The 22,024-nt window shown below is 34.8% G+C and overlaps 1 protein-coding gene across 15 annotated transcripts in view; it reads left to right on the forward strand.

Annotated features, from left to right (window-relative positions):
- The window catches only part of MEF2C (myocyte enhancer factor 2C), a 161,730-nt gene that overhangs the window by 26,308 nt on the left and 113,398 nt on the right, over positions 1–22,024 (forward strand). The window contains exon 1 of one of the 15 annotated variants that reach the window (XM_045847781.1): positions 21,874–21,895. The exons of 13 other annotated variants lie outside the window; for them this stretch is intronic. The gene's annotated coding sequence lies outside the window, so the exon portion shown is untranslated. Of the gene's footprint in view, positions 1–21,873; positions 21,896–22,024 lie in introns of those variants that run through there. One more of the 15 variants, XM_045847775.1, reaches the window with a different exon arrangement.

A 22,024-nucleotide genomic window follows, 5' to 3' on the forward strand; every position in this document is an offset into this window, starting at 1 on the left:
TGTTGAGGACAATATAAAGGAAATCGGTGATAATTATAAGCAATAAAAACAGTAAACCTGTTACAGGCAGATTTCTGCAGGAATCATTACTCTTTAATAATGCAGACGTTATAGAGACTTTATTAATTCTTAATGCTGTAAATTTGAAATGAATGGAACAATGTTGCTCATCCTGCAAGTGGTTGCTATTCATGAAGAATGACAATGCAGATCTTCTAGTAATTATTTAAATAAAGTACCTGAAACTTGTTTCTAGAGACTGGAGAAACTGATCTCTGAAGCAATCCCTAGTGAGAACCTGCTTTTTGTAAATAGCATCCTGAGCGGGGTCTGGTTTTCTTCTTGTGTCTTGTTGTCATAGATAAGATGCACACGAAGAATTCATATATATTGTTTTCAGGTACTACAGATCTCTAGCATGTTGGCTTTTAAAAATGACGGATATGGTCCTTTGATAGAATGCAAAGTGTTTTTTTTAAAACAGCTAAGAACTACCTCTCTCTTTTTTTCATGTCTGTGTTCTTCCAGCAAGTTAAAATGATAAGGAACAGAATGCATCTTTTCCCTAAATCTGAATAGAGGCAGCTTTGACTTAGATATGCTTATGTATTTTTCAAAATCAGAAATAGATTCACTAATGTAAATATGTAAGAGCAGACAAGGAAATTAGTCTAGTACTTAATACAGTAAACATAACTTTTTTTAACCTTCTAATTAATTGTTGACCATGCATGAGGTGTACAACCAAGGCTTATTATGGAAAGCTGGTATTATTGCTTAATGTAACATGAGGGAATTGGGATTTCTTTAAAGTAATTTTGAAGATGTGATTATTTAGCAGAAATATTCACTGGAGCATTTTATTTTTAGAAATCATGGTCACACAAGGAAGCCTTTATAGGACCGACTACCTAATTGCAGTCAAAATCTCTTTAATGAATGAACACACACACAGAAGAACACACATTTTAAGAATATAATGCCCCTATATTTCTTAGGTTTTTGCCACATTCTTTATATTTGAACAGAACATACGTGTCTAAGCAGATGTTTTAAGTTATATCCTTCATGGAGGTGAGTCTGTAAATGTCCCATTTAACTTAAATGGCTTTGTGGGAAGGTAGTTTGAGCAGTTTAAAAAGAGAGAAACCCTGAAGTTACTATAGTTTCAGCTCTTTCTTTTTAAAAACAGCAATTACCCTCAGGATAAAGAAAGTGAAATACTCTTTTAATTCTTTGTAACATCCAGTTTCTAAGGTAGAGCTCTGGTAGAGTTTTATTTTTGAATATTCAGCACAGGTACTGGCAGCAGAGCTACAAACTGAAAACTTGCTGGCTGCAGACCAGATACATGCACAGTGCCACATCATAAACTTCCCCTCTTCTGCCTCGGAGTGATTTCAGCCCCAAGTAATGTCCTTTTTCCCCTTGCGTAGGCTAAGGAGCAGAGGGCCTTCTTCCTGGGCAGTTACTTTGGTAAAGAAAAAGCATAATGTTTCCCTTCTTTAGCTTGAAAATTCAGCCTCTTAAATCACTAAGACATTAACTGCAAAGTGGATTCACTATGGTACCTTTTCCTTTCCTATAGCAGTTTAGAATTCATGAAACAATAGGTGTGAGATAGAAAGAGACCTCTTCCCCACCCTCCTCCTCCCAGCCAATGCAGGCCCAATCAGATGTCTGTATTTTTTTGTTGTTGCTTTGCAGAGAAAAATATAATGGTTTCTTTTCAATGAAGCCTGTGCATTATATTCCAGCTATGTTAGGTCATTTTGTGATGCAAATTAATGTTGTGTGTGTTTTTTGGTACTTATCTTGGGAAATAGCAATGTTCCACCACAATATGAGGCACTACAGTAATTATTATTGATACACACACTTTTAATGATTGCTAGGTCAAAATACAAATAAAAAAATGTGGGCTTCAGTTTTCGCATTTGGCTTATGCTCTTCATTTGAAAGGTACACTGTAAGGAGTGTGCCTATTACCATGCAAAATAAATCAACTTCCAAATATCTGCATTAATATTCTTTGCATTTGAAACTGTAGTCTGAAAGCTCACACTTCTTCTTGTAAAATAAAAAATTGTTAAAACCAGTCTTTAATTACCAGTTACATTTTCAGTCATTACCAATGTGATTTTAAAATCCTATTAAAAATAATTTCTAGCTGCCATGGTTCCTTTCAATCATAGCAGAATTCTCATTTGTGTGAAGTGGAATCAGATTATTGCCAGCACACCCTTCTAAAACTAGCCTTCTCTGATAAAAATGTATTAAGTGGGAGCCCTAAGTAGAAAGTGCTACTACATAATAAGCATTTGTTTCAATTTTATTTTTATACTAAATTATCAATTTAGCATTATACAAATAGTGTTTAAATATTAGTTTAGTCATTAACCCACTAAACCAATTGTTAACTGCCTATATAAAATTTACCAAGTCAGACCAACAGTTAAATGTAATTTAATTTTCTCTTTAAAATAGATAAGAAATATAATTTTAATTATGTTTAAATATCAAGCAACTATTTTTCTGTGGATGCAAGTGTTTCCTAATAGGGTCAGGAAATTAATACAACGTAGATCTTAAAATGTAAAGGCACTCCTAAGAGTCTGATCACAACGGCCTACTCTTGATAGGATGAGCAAGGTGTGATGAGCAAGGAGGCACCTTACACCAGGCACAGTTTCAAGGCTCATTAGCACAGGGGGGGAGGAGAGAATGTTAAACATTTTTTGCATATATCAATATACACAGGAGTCAGTAATTTTTGACATTTATTTTTTACAAAATTAGGCATTCTATTTAAAAATCATATTCAACCATTAAACTGCTTTTATTTAGGATATGATACGAGACTTCTTTATCTTAGAATTCTCTTGAACTATAAGATAATTGGAATCATTATGAATTGACAAATATTGTTAGACACATTGTAAAGATCCAATTGTTTAATGTGTACAGGATAAAAATTTTTCAATAGAAAATGAGTTTTCTTGCCTTTTAAGTATTATAAAAACTATACCTGATTAAAACGTGAATCTCTTGGAGGTTTCGTAGTAATTATCTGGGCAAGATTTTTTTAAAAAATTTAAATGTTAACCAATAAATTACCAAATACTGTTCTTTTTCAAGGTGCCTGATTTCCATTCACATTTGAGGAAACTTGTTAAGTTGTTGGGTGGTCTTTAAGGAAAGGTATTATGGTCCAGAAAGTAGATCTTTTCACCCTTCTTTAATATGTTAAAATGGTATAAATCCAGACCTAATTCCATCAGGATTCTTTTTCTTAACTAAATTAATACTAGCAAACCTGGTTATTAAAAAAAAGAAAGTGTATCCATTTGTTCATTTCTGGTGTTTATCCAAAGACCACTTAAGAGTCTGTATAGGTTATAGGTTAAGGAAATAATTTTGACTACATCTTTCTCTTTTTTTTCACAGTTGAGTTTTTCTCCCCTTACATAAACCAAAAAAGAAGTTCCCACAGTAACATTAATAGATTTACACAGGTCTGCGTGAAATACTCAGTCCCATTGCTTGTTTCCCTATGACCTTTTGGTTGAAGTGAATGGGCAATGTCCCTTCTAGGACTGTTTGATCTTTCTTGACTTCAGTTAGAGTGAACGGCTATGTGATTTTTCCCTTCTCTCATTTTATAACTTCAAAAATCAAGGAATTCTTAACCTTACCCTTATTTCTCAATTTTTATTGTTTTGGGGGTCTTTCCTGAGTTCTTTTATTGCTTCAAAATATTAGGTATTGTGAGAAAGCAGGTGCACTTTTAACTTGTTTCGACTACACATTTGAGATCATATAATTGTTTTAGGTGTTGATTTATCTCCTTACACTTGAGAGATTGATGTGGTTCATCACAGCCCAATGCCATGTCATGAAAGAACCCCAGACACTGATCTTGAAATGGCAGACTATAGGATGGTGCCCTTGTAAGGAACTGCTGACAGCTTTAGAGTCAGTGGATAGTACATTTATGACAAAAACACAGAGCATTATGAATTCTCAGGAGGGGGTAGTTATTGGACTAGTTGAACCAAGTTATGGCTTGCACGATATTCTGTGAAAACATCATGTTGGGCAAAAAGTCCAAGGTGCAGTGTGTGTGTGTGCACTTTGGGTGCGTGTGCACTTTGGGTGCTTGTGCATAGGGAGGGGTGACTAGGAAGGAGAGAGCAGAGAGTAACAGACAAAAAGCGTGAGAGGATGAGGATGACTGCAACAGAAAGAGAAAATCAGTTTTTCTGATTTGCAAACAAAGAGTTTGTGAACCTCATCACCATTATTAATATCATTTTTTAAATAATACCTATGTGTCCTATTAGACGAAGTGGCCCAAAGTGATACAGGGTAATGGTTTAGAACAAAAACCAAACTGGGTTCAAAATCCTGCCTCCCATTCACTGGTTAGTGGCTCTAGGCAGGTCATTTAACCACCAGAAAGCCTCAGTTTCAGCATCTGTAAAATGGGGATATAATTACCCACCTCTTAGAATTGTAAGGATTAAACAGGATGTTACATATAAAATCATAATGCAGTGATTAGTAATTAGTAAATTATCATCATAACACTACACTATATTTTATTTTATCTTCCTGCCAGGGATGGTCACTTAGAAATGCTTGGTGGAATAATTATTTTTAGGTCTTTTTCAATAATATTTTTATTCTGTTAAAATCGAGTCACTATCAGGGCAAGTCTCTAATTTTGATGCTACGTGAGGCAAGTGTTAATTATCAATAAGTACAATAGACTTCTTCAAGAACATGAAACCCTTTCACACAATCAGATGTTATTAAATAAATGTCATATTTAGAACCATATGGAACCAGAAAACAAGATTATTATACCTGTAAGTTTTAAAGGTCACTTCTTAGAACTTTTGAATTTCAGATAAATTATTGCTTAGTTTTAATAAAAGTTCAGATTGAAAGAAGCATTTGATGTGAATAGAATTATTAGATGGTTTTAATAGTGAAAACAGCCACACCAGGAATTCTAAAGTTTTTTTTCTTTAACATTAGTATTATTCACTTTTGAAGGATATATTAATATTTTTATATTTCTTACTACATAATTTTCATTGTTTGCAGTAAGAATGAATAATATTAATGAAGACTGAGTGTCATCTTACTCATCTTTCTATTTCTTTACAGTCACCCTTGCAAATAATATATTTTCTATAAATATTTGTTGAAATGATTACTAATTACAGATAAAATGCATTTTTATTTGAATAGCCAAAAAGTAAGTAAATGGCATTTTTTTGTAATTTTTTTTCATTTTCCAGATTTGAGGGATTGTTCGTTTTAATTATAGTTTATCAACCTTGAGATGATGAACAAGTAAACGTATTTTAATTTGAGTATTTTTTCTTCATGTGAGAAGAAATATAACATAGTCCAGAAAATGCAAGAAGTTTTACCTGAGGAATACACCTTTTGATAACACAAACAAATTTAGGTAACATGTGGATGAAAATAGGATGATTTCTGGTCTCAGAGTCTATTTACCACTTTTTGTTTTTATAACCACCTAATTTCTCAAAGAAATTCGTATTTTCAAAGATGGGTAATGGTAATGAGGCCTGCCGAGTTTAGAAAGCCTGTGGAGTTGCAGCCTCCTGAAATTATTCTATGCTCTTGAATAATGCCCCTCTAGTGTGCACCTTGCATTCAGCTTTCTTTTCTAGCCCCATTTTAATGCCTGGCAAAACAGTGCTCAGCACAAGAAACACTTGCAGAGTGGACTTCTCTACGGTAAAACAGCATGGACGGCTCCCAACACTGCAATCAAAGATGCCTCTAAAAGCTTTAATTTAAAAATAATAATAATAATATTAATAATAAGTCTGCATGAAGATGATGGAGCCCTCTAAGGCACATGGGTTTAGAGAATTATTCCCATCTGCAACCCCTCCCTCTGCTTGGGAGCCCTTTCCAGGGTTATGATTACTGGAAAATGGCAGTTAATCACCAGACTTTTTTCTTTTTTACTGCAGCTGCTTCAGTCAGACTAGTAATCTATTAAACAACTTGGTCTCCAGTTTAAAATTTGCGTTGTAGACTGTATAGAATAGATTTTCATTGTAATCAGAGCATCCAAGAGAACTTCTTAATATGATTTATAGAAGCACATTTGTTTTTATGTATGGACCTCTCTAGTGCTGTTGAGCCAACTATTTAAACAATACTGTGGTTGATCATCATAAAGTGAAATATTGTAGCACTATTGAATGCAAGCAGCATTTACAATAGTCACATTTGCAGAATATTTGAATTGTGGCGTCTCTAGTATGTGGCAGTAAAACACCCACACAATTCAAAACTTAACCCAGATACTTAAATTTGACTTGAACCTGAAAAGGTTTTGGAAGTTTAGCCTTCTTGCACCAGACTGTGGTCAAGTGGTTTGGCCTCTTTTTCTACCTTAAATCTTATTACATTTGCCATAATTTGAAGAAATATTCCAGAGCCTAAGTCAATATTTAGTTCTAAGAGAAGACAAAACAGCTCTAATTTACAAAGGACCTTTTTAAAACACATTCTTATATGTAAAATTGACAGGCTACAAGAGGTGGTTGGATGAAGTTCATCATGTTGGAAAGAATGTTTCAATTAAAGTTGAGCACTTTCTCTTCCAGGTCCTTTTTTCTCCATTTTTTTATTTGCTGTGCCAAGGTATCCATGTGCGTTTTTCCACTGTCATCTGGCTCATTCCCAGCAGATGCACACAATCTGTTCTGCTGTCACTAACAGGGTTCGGTTTATGAAAAGAATGTGTCAGAACATGCCACTATAGTCACTTTTACAGGTTTTTTTAAAGAGTAACTGAGAATATATGCATCGCCCTCATTTTATTGTACTCGGCCTTTAAGAGGTTTCTAAGAAACTTTCACAACATTAGTAGACCAAAAGCTTTCTTTTAAACATATTTTTGACCAAAAATTTACTTTCTATTATAAATAAAATTTTTAAAGTTCACAAACATTTCTAATGATGAGAAATATGTATTGTATTAAACTTGAGTAGATTTTTGTAGAAGTATTTAAAATCAACCAAATATTTTTTATGAAAAATCAAATTTCCCATTACAAAATTTCCTTTATAATCAGTAAATATATACCTCTTACTAAAAACAAACATATTTCCCTACTTAAAGCTTTCTTTTAAAATATTGTGATATACTGTTTAGGGTATGGTCATATATACCAGTTGTTTGATTTCATAGATAATATGGATTTTTTTAAGGGTTTGACATCATTAAATTAAACCAAAAGCTGTTAAACGATCTCATCCTATAGAGACACGATAAATAATGTGATATTTTTCTCCGTAGATGTTCACATTTTAAAATCATAATAGCTAAATATTTCTGAACTTGATTTTCATTTATTAAGGTGTCTTTCTATTCCTACCAAATATTCTAAATAAAAAATCATTTTTGTTGTCTTCTTCATAGTAAACAATTTCTCTGGCTTTGTATAAATGAAAAAAATAAGCAATGGAAACCTGCATTCATTCCTGAAATAATGAGCTTAATAAGTTAGCAAAGAATTTTAAGTTTTAAGTATGTATAGTAAGTACATACTGCATATATATGCACATGCAGGTAGATAAGGGACACATTTATATTTTGTATACAGATCATGGTATTTAAATATCTCCCAAAACTCAAGATTTTTAAATGTACATATGTGCTGATTTTAGATTTTTGAAGTATTTTTTGACATGAAAGCAACTCAAATTTCAGGAAAATTAAGCAATTTTATCACAGTTATAATTCACATGAGCTAAAAATGAAGATTCAGCAACTATATTAATGAATAATCACATACAAAGTAAACATTAATTATATATAGGATAACTAGTTATTGTATTTCTTCATAAAGAAAATTTATGAAATACATTTTAAGGCATAATTTCTGTCAGAACATATATTGTCACATAGATAAATCAGCAGTACTCATATACATTAACAGGTCTTTTGGAAACAACTTTTCACTTTTAGCAAGAAAATAATTTACTTGGACTTTATTAGCTTTGTTGTCACATCATACAGGTTAACTGCTAAATTTTGTCTAAAGTCGTATCAAATGATTGTTGTAGTAAGTTTTTTAATTCCTAAAGAAAGGTAAATTCTTTTCCATTGTATTTTATTTATTTATTTATTTATTTATTTATTTTTAAGATTTTATTTATTTATTTTTAGAGAAGGAAGGGAGGGAGAAAGAGAGAGAGAGAGACATTAATGTGCGGTTGCTGGGGGCCGTGGCCTGCAGCCCAGGCATGTACCCTGACTGAGAATTGAACCTGCAATGCTTTGGTTCGCAGCCTGTGCTCAAGTCACTGAGCTACGCCAGCCAGGGCTTCCATTGTATTTTAAATGTAGAAATGTATACAGCTGTCATAAGTTGATTTTGAAATATTTTTCATGACATAAACAGAGTACATATGTTTAAGGTGAGTGATAAACGGCATTTCTGCAATTCACTTTCTCCTGGCAATAGTTTATTTATCCATGACTTCATGTGTCAGATAACTTTACTTTTTAACTAGTCTGTAGGTACATGAAATTGTTTAGTTTTGGTAATCCTAAATATTTGCTCTTGGGATAAAAAGTCTACACCAAGAATCACAGGTGGTGAACTGAAAAAATTTTTGGTGGAATCCCATGGGATATGAGAGCTTCCTACTCTTCCACTCAAAGCGGTCAGCAGTGGAGAGGGGGAGATTTGCCCTCGTACATACAACAGTAGATTGAACCTTAATAACTACTACTGCCAGTATTAAAGGAACAGTCACAGGTACTGGAGAACAACCGGAACAGTCATAGGTACTAGAGAACAACCAGAATCCTTTTTTTTTTTTTGCTAAAATTTGAATATACACGTGCAACACCATTTTGAAACAAAATTCCATGGGCAAATTTAATTGTACTTACCCTGAATGTAATCTTGAAAATCCTCTACTATATTTATTATTCAAAGTGTTACTACAATCCTAAATTTCATTGGATGGGGAGTTGGGGGAGCTTCTCCTCTTAGTGAGATTCACAGAACTTAAGGAATATTTGTAAATACAGTTTACTTTGTGAAATATTTTTAAATACCAGATCTTCTAAAATGGTAGGCTCTTTTATTTGTAATATCTTAGAATAAAATAATCAGATTTTCTTCTAATTTTATTTTTAAAAATTAAAAGGAAGAGTATTTTTGAAACTTGAAATTTTCCTGGTTCTCTAGGATATGAACAACGGGGCCAGTTTATCTCAAAAATACTTTTTTTCAATTTTTCCAGTTGCCTCAACTTTCAATGTGGGTCCCACCCTCCTTTGTGGTTGGGAGGTATTGCTTTCTTTGCATTTGCTTAGTCACCAGTCTTTTTAAAACAAAGACAGACTATTTTTGTGAATCTGTCCCCAAAATAGTATTATTCATAGACTGTGAAGCCCATCAAAGAGTCTTACTGCACGAGTAATGATAGGGTGGACTGCAGCAACCAGGACGGCTTTCCTTGGGGAACATAGACAGTCTTCTCCCTTTTCTGTCTGCATGAACACATGTTGACCAGTTGGTTTTCAACTCTTACTGGCTTGGTGGCTGGAAGTAAGACTGATCTATAAATGTAATTGATATTTTCAACTATGAATTAGACATTCCACTTTTATTTTATCCAGCTTCACTACTCAAGACATCTCTAATAATTCTAATAATTTTTGTTATGCGTGAAAATGTATATTGTTAATTAGAAAGTGTTATTAATTACAACTACTTTTACACAGTAACAATCACGGCTAACACTTTTTGAGGGCTCACTATATGTTTGGGCACTGTTCTAAGGGCTTGAGGCTTTACATACATTAACTCATTTATTCCTTAAAACTAGTGAAAGAGGCATTGTTACTATTCCCATTTTACAGATGAAAATTTAAAGCAAAAATGTTTAAGCATTTTGCCTGAGTTATTCACTTCACTAATGGCAGAGCTAGAGCCTGAAACATAATCAGTCTCTAGAGTCTACAGTTTTATCAACTAAGCCAAAATCTCACACACATTATCTCAACAATTAGACAAGAAAAAGAAAATGATTTAACTATAGAAACTTAAATTCACATGGCACCTTGGGGAAAAGTAGTCAGTAACCCCAGAATGACATGTTTAAAACTAAGTTTGTGTGATATGTTTGTATGGTTTTTAAGAGAGAAGTGAACTAATTCTTGGTCTATGGTGCGGTTCAACATTGTTAACCTGTAGGGGGAAAATATATATATTTAGTCTGTCCAGAAAAAGTTGAGCCATTGTAAATATATCGAGAATGGTTTCTGTGGCATCGATTTAACCTGGCAGCCAAGGAGAGTGGGCTAGAATACACATGTGTGAGCAACGACAGCTTCACTGTACTGCTCAGTGGTGGTGGTAGGTGCCATTGAGTGAGCATGTGTACTGTGTGGCCATCTCATTCAAAATAACTGAGTGATGAGAACAATGAATATGCATCAACTTTTGCATTAAGCTTTACCATTCCTCTTCAGAAACTATTTGGGTGATTCAGAAGGCCACAGCTATGGGCAACTGGTGATTGGCAGCTTCACCACAACAATCACCCACTCACACATCATGTCTTTTACAGAGTTTTTTGGCAAAAACATCAAATCATCCAGGTGATTCAGTCACCCTATAGCCCAGATTTGGCACCCTGCAAATGCCTTTTCCCAAAACTAAAATCACCTTTGAAAGGGAAGAGATTTCAGACTGTTGATGAGATTCAGGAAAATGTGAGGGGCACCTGATGGTGACTGGGAGAACTGTGTCTCAAGGTGCCTATCTTGAAGGGAACTGAGGTGTCATTGTCCTATGTACAGTGTTTTTTGTATCTTGTATCTTCTTTAGTAAATGCCTCTATTTTTCATATTACATGGCTGGATAACTTCTGGACAGACCTCATATATGGGTCCTGTTTTCTTGTATATAAATGAATATTAAATGGATTTCAGGAGTTAGTACAGATAGATATTCTGGAAAATTTGAATCCAAGCATGACTTTTAACTTTCTCTTTGTAGTTGAAACACAAAACAACAACAACTTAAAACCAGAGATAGATATGGAATAAATACAAGTTAGAGCAACTTGCATTATATCTGAAAACTAGGAAATGTTGTATCAAGTTTATTCAGCAGATGCATGGCTTTTCATTTTTTAACTGAATATTCCTGTGTTAAGTAAAAGGACTTTAAAAAACGGAAAAGGAACCCTGGCTGGGTGGCCCGGCTGGAGCATCATCCCGCACACACACCAACAGGGTGGGTTTGAGTCCCAGTTGGGGTGCGTGTAGGAGGTGACCGATAGGCGCTTCTCTAGTGAGGATTTTAAAAAAGAGAAGGAAAAGGATAACTTTCAGAATTTTTACTGTGAGAAATAATATGAACTTTCTTGTTTATATCACAGTTTTCTTGTTTGTTTATTGTTTGTTTGTTTGTTTTCATAAAAGCATTACTGTGTCCTTGACTAGCAGTAAGAACAGAGGCTGGTCAGAGATCAAACAAGACTCAGATACTTATGAATTACCAAATGTATATGCTTTGGACTTCAAAATTAATAGCTACCATATCTTTAAAATCATGGGTTCCTTGCCAAATTTCCACAGTGAATTTTAGTCACTACATTTGGTTCTACTTTATTTTATACTGCTGAAGAGAAGCAAATGCTTATTGAGATTACCGTGCAAACACCAAAATAACCTGTATTCTCTGTATTTAAAAGTGCTTTTTATTAGAAATGTGACTTCATGATTTAGGAATGAGATGTATAATTTGAAATTAATTGGTTTCAATGATAAATAGCCTCCATGTCACATTGTGGTGCTCACTGGCAAGGGGAGTTCTGTTTACTTTGTGCAACATTAAGTGCCACTGGTAATGCTCAGTGTTCGTTTCTCTCTAACAAAACCACTGAAGCTAGTTATGTCTACTTCCTAATGTGATTTTGACTATATTATTTGAATTCCCTCTTTGGAACCTTCCAGCTGTAAAGCACACTCTTAAGACTCCACAAAACACCAGATCTATATTTAGTATCCATTTGAGTTCTAAATATACAGGAAACAAGTATTCACTATAAAGGCCTGGATTACCCAAAGACTGAGGAGGAAGTCATAGCTGTGGGCTAATTCTATAAAGGATAATTACATAAAATTATTAGTAATATTTCTAGAAGGCTGTGATGTAGCTAATACTGCATTTTGAAAGTCTTTTCAAAATTTTTGATTATCCAAGGACTAAAATCAACTAACAGTTTTCCCAAATGTAATCCATTCAAAAAATGCAAATTGTAACTGATCTTGGGTATATGTTAAGTGACATGCTCTTCTTATAATTAGTTTCAAGCAGTGGTTCTCAATCCTGGCTATATGGCAAGCTTTGAAATAATATTGATATCAAACCTTGGCTGGTGTGGCTCAGTGGATGGAGTGCCTGCAAACCAAAAGGTCTCCAGTTCAATTCCCAATCAGAGCACATACCTGGGTTGCAGGCTAGGTCCCTGGTTGGAGGAGTGCAAGAGGCAGCCGATGGATGTTATCTTGCACACTGATGTTCCTCTCCCTCACTTTCTCCCTCTGTTCCCCTCTCTGTCAAAATAAATAAATCTGTATTGATGTCCAGGTCCCACCTCAAGATATGAATTAAATTGGACTGCCATCCAGGCATTGCTGTTTCTCAAAGCTGCCTGGTGATTTTAAGGTAAAGCCTGGGTGAAACCCACTATTTAGAAGATAAATGTCAATCTGGAACTTTGGTCATACAATTCCATGTTAAGGAACAAATAAGCATATAACTTGAAAACTATCTTGGGCAAGTGCCCGTACAATATCTACTGCTATTCTCCAAAACTTTCCCTTTAGACATCCACTACAAATTTATTAGTCAGTTTATTCACTGAGTATGTAACAGGAGGTGGCTTGCTAGCTGTTAGGGATACAGAAGTGAAAGATAGAGTCTCTGCCTCCCAGGGCTTCAGTCTGATGAGGGGGATGAATGTGCCAGATGCAATTATGAATGTACTGTGATAAAAGCTATACTGCAGGTCTGTTGTAGGTAAAGCGGATACTGAATTGATGGAATGTTCAACTTTTTGGGGAGATGACTGGTCAGGTCAGTCTTTAGTAGAAGGAGGGACACCTAAGGTGAGTCTTAAATGATGAGTCAAATCCTGGCAGTGTTCTGGAAAAGGGAATTTTTTTTATTCCTCTCCCCTCTGACAACATAACAGATTTTTATGAGTTTTTTATATGAACTCCCATATTCTCAACCTTGCCCCCCCCCATTCAGGCCTTGCCCAGGACTATATATGTTTTGTTGAAATTAGGGGCAGCTGATGAAGCGATGGGGATGGTACCAAAAATAGGAAAAGTCTAGTTAATCCCCTTTCCATTCTCTGATATGACAGAAAACCTCACTATTACGGATCTGGAGGTGACCTCAAGGACTTGCCTCTCTTCACTCCCACTCATACCCTGTTTCCTAGACACAGCTGAAAGGAAGGATGGCCTGATCCAGGCCCTCCCCTGCAATTCACTGTTTTAACGAGGATGTGGGAAAGTTAGGAATGAGGGAGAATGGAACCAACAGGGAGATAACACCACAAGAATATTTTGTACAATGGAGACTCACTTTTTTTTTGTCTCTTAGAAAAAGTAATTTTAAAAAATTCAAGTGGTATTTCTCCTTTTTGTGTTCTAAAAAAGCAAACATAGATAAATATACTTTAGGGATGTCAGACCCTTTGGGAAAACTCTTGTGTATTTCTACTTTTTTTAAGATTTTATTTATTTACTTTTAGAGCGGAGGAAGGGAAGGGAAAAGAGAGGGAGTGAAGCACTGAAGTGCAAGAGATACATTGATCGGTTGCCTCTCATGCGCCTCCAACTGGGGATCTGGGCCATAACCCAAGCATGTGCCCTGGCTGGGAATTGAACCCTCAGCCATTCAGTTAACAGGCCGACATTCAATCCACTGAGCCACACCAGCCAGGGCTCTTGCATATTTTTAAAATGAGGTATGGTAATAGAAGGGAATAAGTCTGTAAGACATAACAAATCACAGCTTTATAAGACACATCGAATCCTAGAAATTGAACTTGTTCCTCCTATGTTGCCAAACATACAACACACATACACAAGCTTCTGTGTACATATCAGAGGACAGAAAAGGCCAGACATGACTAGAAAATAAATATACGTGTTCTACAAGTTAAAATAAATAGACTGCATTATTTCATAGGAAGCCTCACTATAAAATGAGCCACATTCAGTTTTGTGTGTGTGGTGGGGGTGGGGGGTGGGGGATGGTTAGATGATCATTGTAGTTACATAATGGAATAAAATTCCAAGTCTGTAGAACACCTTACCTCCACAAATCAGATTCTTCCTTATTTAAAGCCCAGTCTCACACTGGGAAGGACGAAGGGAACTGGGCTGCACTGCTTGATTATATTGTTTCCCAGTGACTGGAGTAGAGAATTAAATTAGTTATGAAAGACTGAGAAATTTGATCTAATGGATTTCCTTTTTTGGAAGTCATAAAATGTACTGAGTTTGATCTCAAATAGATTAACCTCACACATGCAATTAGAAAATTATCACCTTCAGTAAATTAAGTATACAGCATTGAATTCAATTAGTGGATTATTAGAGATTTACAAGTCAGTAAATATCATAAGGTGAGATTTATTTTTTAATGCAACTGGAAACCCTCCAAAGATTCAAGTAATTTTAAGGCCCTTGGAAGCCCCCAGTGCTGGTTTTGCAGGAAAGGGCCATTTTATCTTTGAAAGGCAGAGCTTTCTATGATTGCAACTTACAAATTTATTGAGTCAGCGACATTATCCAGATGAGTTTTTCTCTCACATCATGCAATAGCTGAGAAGCTCTTTAATGGCAGCCAGTTCACAAATGGATAGACTAGGAAAATTCAAGATCGTACTACATCCACATAAGATAATGCTATAACATACCTGTATTAGTGTACAAAGCTGTATATTTCTAAATCAGTTTATTACAGTGGATTTTAAGATCTGGCTTCACATTTGAATTCTTGAAGGGCTTTTAGAAAATAGCAATGGCCCCGATCCATGTGGCTCAGTTGGTTGGGTGTCCTCCAGCAAAACACAAGGTGACTGGTTTGATTCCTGGTCAGGTCACATGCCTGGGTTGCGGGTTCAGTCCTGGTTGGGGCTCATTCAAGAGGCAACAATTGTTGTTGAAAATCAATATTTCTCTCTCACATTGATGTTTTTCTCCTTTTCTCCCTTCCCCTCTCTCTAAAAATAAATACATACAATCTTTAAAAAAAACAAAACCAACACTGCTGGGGAACCAACTCCAGTGATTCTGATTTCATTGATCTGGGATGGGTTTACATATCATCACTTTGAAAAAGTATTTCAAATGATTCAAATGTGCAGTCAGAGTTAAAAACTTTTTGTTAGCATTCAAAATCTTTAGAACTTTGAATCATATTCGGACACTAAAGTGAAATAAGTAAGGAACATTAGCATCACTTCCCTTTTAACTATAAAATTGAGAAGAAAAGAAATTAAGTTACAACAGGAAAATTATCTCTTCCATAGAATCTTTCTTTTCCTGGTTTATGAGGCCAGCTGTATTATTCCAGTTTCTAAATTATTGGCATTTCTAAAGATGAAGTAACAGGGGAAGTGATGAACTTTATAAATAGACTGCCTGAAATATTTGGCATGAGGGGTCAAGATGTAGGCGAAGCTAGAAAAAGACTTTAGTTTATGTATTAGCCAGCAGCCAACAGTTGTTAAAGTTCCTTAAGAAAGGGAAGAGTAAGAATCTCTTTAAGAACATAATTTTTTTTTCTCCAATGTGTAGTCAGTAAAACCCAGAGGGGAAAAAAAAATGTACCTTTTCAAGCCAAAATTAGGTCATGCCAACCACAGCAAATTGGAAGCTCTGCTTAAACTGTAGTCTTGCAGGATTGCTGTGGATCATCTTAATGTCACACACGTGGTGGGGCCATTGCTTCCAGATCCTGACGGCAAGGCTCTGCTGAGCAGGCCGGCTCTGCTGACTGTCTGATCGCCCAGTCCCGCTGCCTTCGGCACACGGATGTGGTCTAAGTTTGTGTCTCAAAGGTATTCCCTGCAATACAGCCATTTTTAAGATGAAAAAAAAAATAGTTTATAAAAAAAAAAACCTCAGCAAAACACAACACAGTTCATTTTGTTTTATGATTCTAGAAGGGGAAGATGTCAAAGGAAATGGAATAGACAAATCCAGAAGGGTGGTGAGCAGGCATCCCATCCTGGTGATTAGGAAGACATTGCCAAATAACTAAACTTACCATTAAAAAAATAAAGAAATAAACCTACAAGGTAATAGTTTAATTCATTTATTCACCTGTTCACGTTCAAAGTATCAGGATTGTTCTTTTGTTAGCCTTGAGGGATGTGGAAGAAAGTTGGAAGGCACTTCATTCATTTCATGAGCACTTATCAGTATTGGAAAGTTGAATCTACTAGTAAAATGCAATGTATTTCCATTATGTAAAAGAAACTACTGCCTTTTTCCTACCTGCAGAGCATAGTGTTGCATTGGTGTTTCTATTCATTATTTGAAAGTTGAACTGACCATAAAAATGTAACTTGTTTCCATTACATAATGGAACTTACACTCTTTCCTACTAACAGAAAGTATTTAACAAAATGATAAGGACTATGGGTTTTAAACACTCTATTGTGGAATTCACTAGAGGACTTTATCAAGTTGTGTAAGGAAAGTATTAGTGTCTGTTATAGTACTCCACGTGTTCCACGTGTACCAGCTCTGTTCTCAAACAAACAAAAAAAAACCCTGAAGGATAACTGGTTGAACAGTATGGAATTCAGTCCTACTAAAGCAAAAAAAAAATCTCAAATTTTTGGACTTGGTCCTAAATGAACACATATACTTGCAGCTGATGGCCATTATTAGCATCACTGCTATGTCATATCAGCACAAAGAACTTTTTCTCTTCCAGACCAATTTCCCAATGTGTACAATTAATTGTATCACCTAATGTCCAACTTACTGGCATCTTAGGATGAGCTAGCAGTGGATATTTAACATTCTATCTGCTATGAATAGAAGTGGACTATTCTGAGAGTTTGAAAAAATAATGTTTTTTTTAATTACAGAATACTTTATTCTTCAATAATTACTGTTGGAACATTTGCATGCTAAATGGCATTCTTTTTTATTTTTCTTGCATGCTGGTTCTATAATACATTCATTGGTACACAGGAAGTAAGCAACCTAGTCGGTACTGCATGAGGGTTCTGGAAATACTTCACAGAGGAGCAATGATTCAAATGTGCTGGAGCTGGATCTTAAAGGAAGAGCCTGAACGTGTCATGTCTTGTTGCTCCATGTCTTGCCTTTTGAGTAGACTGTAGCATCCCACCACGCACCCAGTAGCACAGCCACATCCCTAACACAAATAATTTGCACCCCCAAAATCTGTTTTAAAATTGAAAAACTCATGATTTACTTTACATGGAAATCATTTTTAAATGGTTAGTTTCTCACATTGTGTTCACAACAGCCCATTGTACAGTTACAATAAAAAATTTTAAAATAGTAGGAAGCCATAGGGGTGTTGTGATACAAATAATTGAATTAGATTGTTCAAAGTTTCCTTAACCAGTAATGCTTGGCCAAAGCATTCTTTTACATGGCAGATGGAAGTTTTATGGAAATAATGAAAACAATTTCTAAGTTTCAAAGTATAGTCTACCATGTCCATACCTCAGAATCATATGCAGTGTTCTTTCAAAGGGAAACTTTTTCACCATCACCTTTCTGGGAGAACTATCAGCATAATATTAGATGTTTAGTGAAGTTTGAGGGTTATTGCTTAAAGACTGCAAATATTCTTAGTTTATAATTTCTTTTTAAAATAGCTTTTTCTGTTTCTCCATGTATATATATAGTATCACTCTAAATATTTATTAGTTATTGTTAGCTAACATGTAGAATACATGAGAAAGTGTTTTCCCCAAGGGATGACTGAATAAAAACTAAAGAAGACAGAGCCGTGGCTGGCGTGGCTCTGTGGATTGAACATCAGCCTGCCAAACAAAAGGTTGCTGGTTCAATTCCCAGTCAGGGTACATTCCTGGGTTGCAGACCAGGTCCCCAGTTGGGGGCATGCAAGAGGTAACCAGTCAATGTTTCCCTCCTTATCTTTCTCTCTCCCTCCCCTTTCTCTGAAAATAAATAAATACAATCTTTGAAAAAAAATGAAGAGGACAGATGGAATTGACAAGGATGTGTGCATGTTGAGAGTGCCTGAGAAGGATTCAACTAAAGTAGCATTAAGATTCAGGCATTTCAGCTCCGGACTCTGTAACCTTATTGGCTACATGATACTTCTTTCCATGTCCTCTAATAAGCTCTTACTGGGCTACCCTCCTCCAGGATGTCCCAGACCAACTTTGACTTTTGTTGTCCATGAGTCCAAAATCTAGACTCTGCCAGGCACATGGTTAATAGACACTTGTTAAATAAATGAGCAAATGAATTCTGCTACTTCCTTCCTCCTAAATTACAATCTCTGTGGAGTTGTCTTCATTTTAGGGTTTCCTGATATGACTGGGAAAGTGCCTAGAACACATTATAGGTGGATAATATACATGAATTGACTTGAACTGAGAAAAAAATTGGTGGGCTTGAATTAGAATCTTTTCTAATCCCTGGACATGAGGTGATTTGCTAATATACAAAAATAGAGATACATGCATCGAGTTTACTTAAAGTAGACATTCACAAGATGGATTTCATTACCAGGAATTGCCTAAATACATTGAGATTGAGTTAATAGAAAGAGAGGACTTTCTTGAATGGTTTTATGAGTTTAAAAACAATACTTCATGAATTTAACTCAAAGAGTTGTTGGTGGTGTTTTTTTAAATTTTTATTTATTGATTTTAGAGAAAAAGAGGAAGAAGGGGAGAGAAAGAGAGAAAGAGAGGAGGGCATGAGAGAGAGAGAGAGATTTGTTGTTTCACGTATTTATGCATTCATTGGTTCCTTCTTGTATGTGCCCTGACCAGGGATCAAACCCTCAACCTCCGTATATAAGGACGATGCTCTAACCAACAGAGCTACCTAGCCAGGGCATTGGTGGTGCTGTTTTAAACTTTGTTTTTTCAAAAATCCTCCTTTGAGATTTTTCCGTATACAATCTAGTCTTGGACCATACTTGGCTCATACATTTGACTACTTTTCAAGAAATGTGAAGGAAAAAAATGAAAGTTCATGCAACATGAAGTGCATTATTTTACTTACTGCCTTTTAAATTACTTAAAAACTCAACTAGTTATTTTATTCTTCTGTATTAGAAAAAGGGAACTATAAATAGTTCAGAAAAATACCCAAAATTATTAAAAAGAAACATATCATCTTATTATTATATGTAGCGCTGCCCTTAAAACTTTGATGGTGCTTTTCTAAAAAATGAAGTAACTTGTTTTGGGGATAAAAATATTTTCAGATTATTTAGAAAATAATGATGAACATGGGGTATATTTTTAATGCTTCTCAAAGTACCCTACTAGCATTGATCAAGACTTTCAAGTCCAAAAATTTAATAATGGACTTTACAAAATAAAATATACATCTGAGAAAGAACTCCAAAGCTGCTTTATAAATTCATGTCTGTTCTTCAGGTTTCCTCAGTAAGGAGAGCATTGGGGCTGACTCCTTTTCAGGGTGCTTTCAACCCTGCTTACTCATCTCCCTCTCTGCACACAGAGCCACATTGGAGAGTAGCACAACTATTTTAGAATGGGTCAATATATTCACATACACACTAAAATTAGAATGTGTTCTCAGAAACACAAATGTAAAACCCTGCAGACTCTGCTGAAGACAATCATGATTCGTTGCAGTCCTTTGTTCTTTGCACTATAGAAAGAATGTCAAGTTTTGTGTCTTCAGTAACCAAGGTTCTCTAGGATTTAAAGAAATGATACATGCACAATAGCATTGTAGAATGGAAATACTATACACAAGTTAGTTACTCTTAACTCACTTTAAATTGTAACTCTTTGAGTTTGGGAACCGTACCATATTCTAATATATTTGTTTTCTTTTTCATTTAAATGAATGTTTTACACTTAATGGATGTTCCATAAATGTTTGTTGACTTAACTGCAGTAAGTGAATGAAGGGTAACAACTGTGCCTAATTCAAATGAGAAAGACCTAGGAAACACTTAAGTACTTCAACCATGGGGCCTTTAATTTACCCTTGGATTTCTCTTTTCCCATATCTGACTTTCAGAAGACTTTATGTGTACCTATTTGAAATTTATTAATTTCTCTTAGACTAAAGTTAATATTTAAAGTGTCTTTTCTAATTTGGTAAAAAATTGAGTTCTGTGGATGGCAGAGATTAAGTTTTGTTCATCTTTGTATTCAGGACATACTGTCTGTTGGATTTATAATGTCTCAATTAACAAATCACTTTTCAAAGGAGATCTGCTATCGTACCTGATTGGCTGAACAATGTTAATCAAGACCAAAAATCCTTCCTTTGCATATGTGTTCAGTTCTTGTTATCAAATGCTATTGCTCACTACTCCATGAATTCACGTCACTTAAGGCTCTTTGTTGTATACTAGCATACATATCACAGCAGAAGAGACTGAGGCTTAAAAGTTGTGTACATAGGTTAAAACTTTGGGCATGATTTGAAAGCATGGTTCTTAAATAGCTACAAAAAACTACTATCCATGACCTTAATTTCATATGTGGGGAATAGATGAATAATGGTTCTGCATTTGCATAAAATTAAATTTCTTTCTCAAATTTTGCCCCTCATGTAAATTATCAATTTTGTGGTTCTTGTTTATGTCGTGAAACTCATAAGATAATGTGGTAAGTGATAAAAACAATTTTGAAAGACACATTTATGAGTCACTAAAAGACAGTATCTTACTGGCCTTGGTTGGAGTTCAAGTTTTATGCAGTCGACTCATATAAGTTGGGTGTTTTCATTTGTTTTCTGATAAGCATCTGACTAGAATGATCTCTTATTCCTGTAAATATATGAAGAACCAAATACATTGGAAAGGGTTTATCTTTTGTAAATCCACTATGTAGACAACTAGCAAAAGTTAGTCTTTTATCTGTTCCACTTCTAGTTAGCATTAATATGTGGCGGGGATAATAAAAATAAAATGATAGTCAAATTCTAGGTTTTCCTCTTCACCAGCAATCTTCATGATATGTCTGTTGTAATATTGTTATCTAAATATTATAGTTATTTTATTTTACATGGATTTCATTTATTCAGGCAATTTCTAATTGTGTGTATACATTTAAGTATAGTGACTTATTACAGTTTTCAATTTATTCAATGTCTAGGCATTATGTAGCTAATGGGACAGTCATTCTAATGGAAGATACTTGGCTACCAAGTGTACACAGCCTTGATAAATGACTCCTGTTCAAGGTTGTACAAATCCAGCCTAGAAGACCTCATTATCCATTAGGTAGCCACCTCAGCTAGAAATTCATTTTAACACTATGTTCTTAAGAGTAGCATGTGTTATCACTTTAGATAGACCATTTTAGTTATCACTTGGAAAATATAATACTTATGATAAAAATTCTTGTTAAAAAATTTTGCTTGTTATGTAGTATGCTCATTTCAAATGATGGTTAATACAACCTGAAATCAGTGTTTAAATAAATTGAACATTGCCTTGAATGTTCTTTTACAGGAATTGACTTTAGAATATGATTCTGACTACCTTCTTTCATTATGTTTCATGTATTTTCTTCATCTCAACTTTCATCTCTACCACTGGTATGTTTAAGTATGTTTTTCCTTATACTTATTAATATAAATAGCTTAAAACTTAAATTTTTAAATTATGTAAGAGATTTAAAATTAAATCTCACATAGTAAAAGAATGTTATTTCTAAACATAAATTT

This window comes from Phyllostomus hastatus, unplaced genomic scaffold, assembly GCF_019186645.2.
Source record: "Phyllostomus hastatus isolate PE091 unplaced genomic scaffold, TTU_PhHast_1.1 phas_contig_58, whole genome shotgun sequence".
NCBI classification, from domain to species: domain Eukaryota; kingdom Metazoa; phylum Chordata; class Mammalia; order Chiroptera; family Phyllostomidae; genus Phyllostomus; species Phyllostomus hastatus.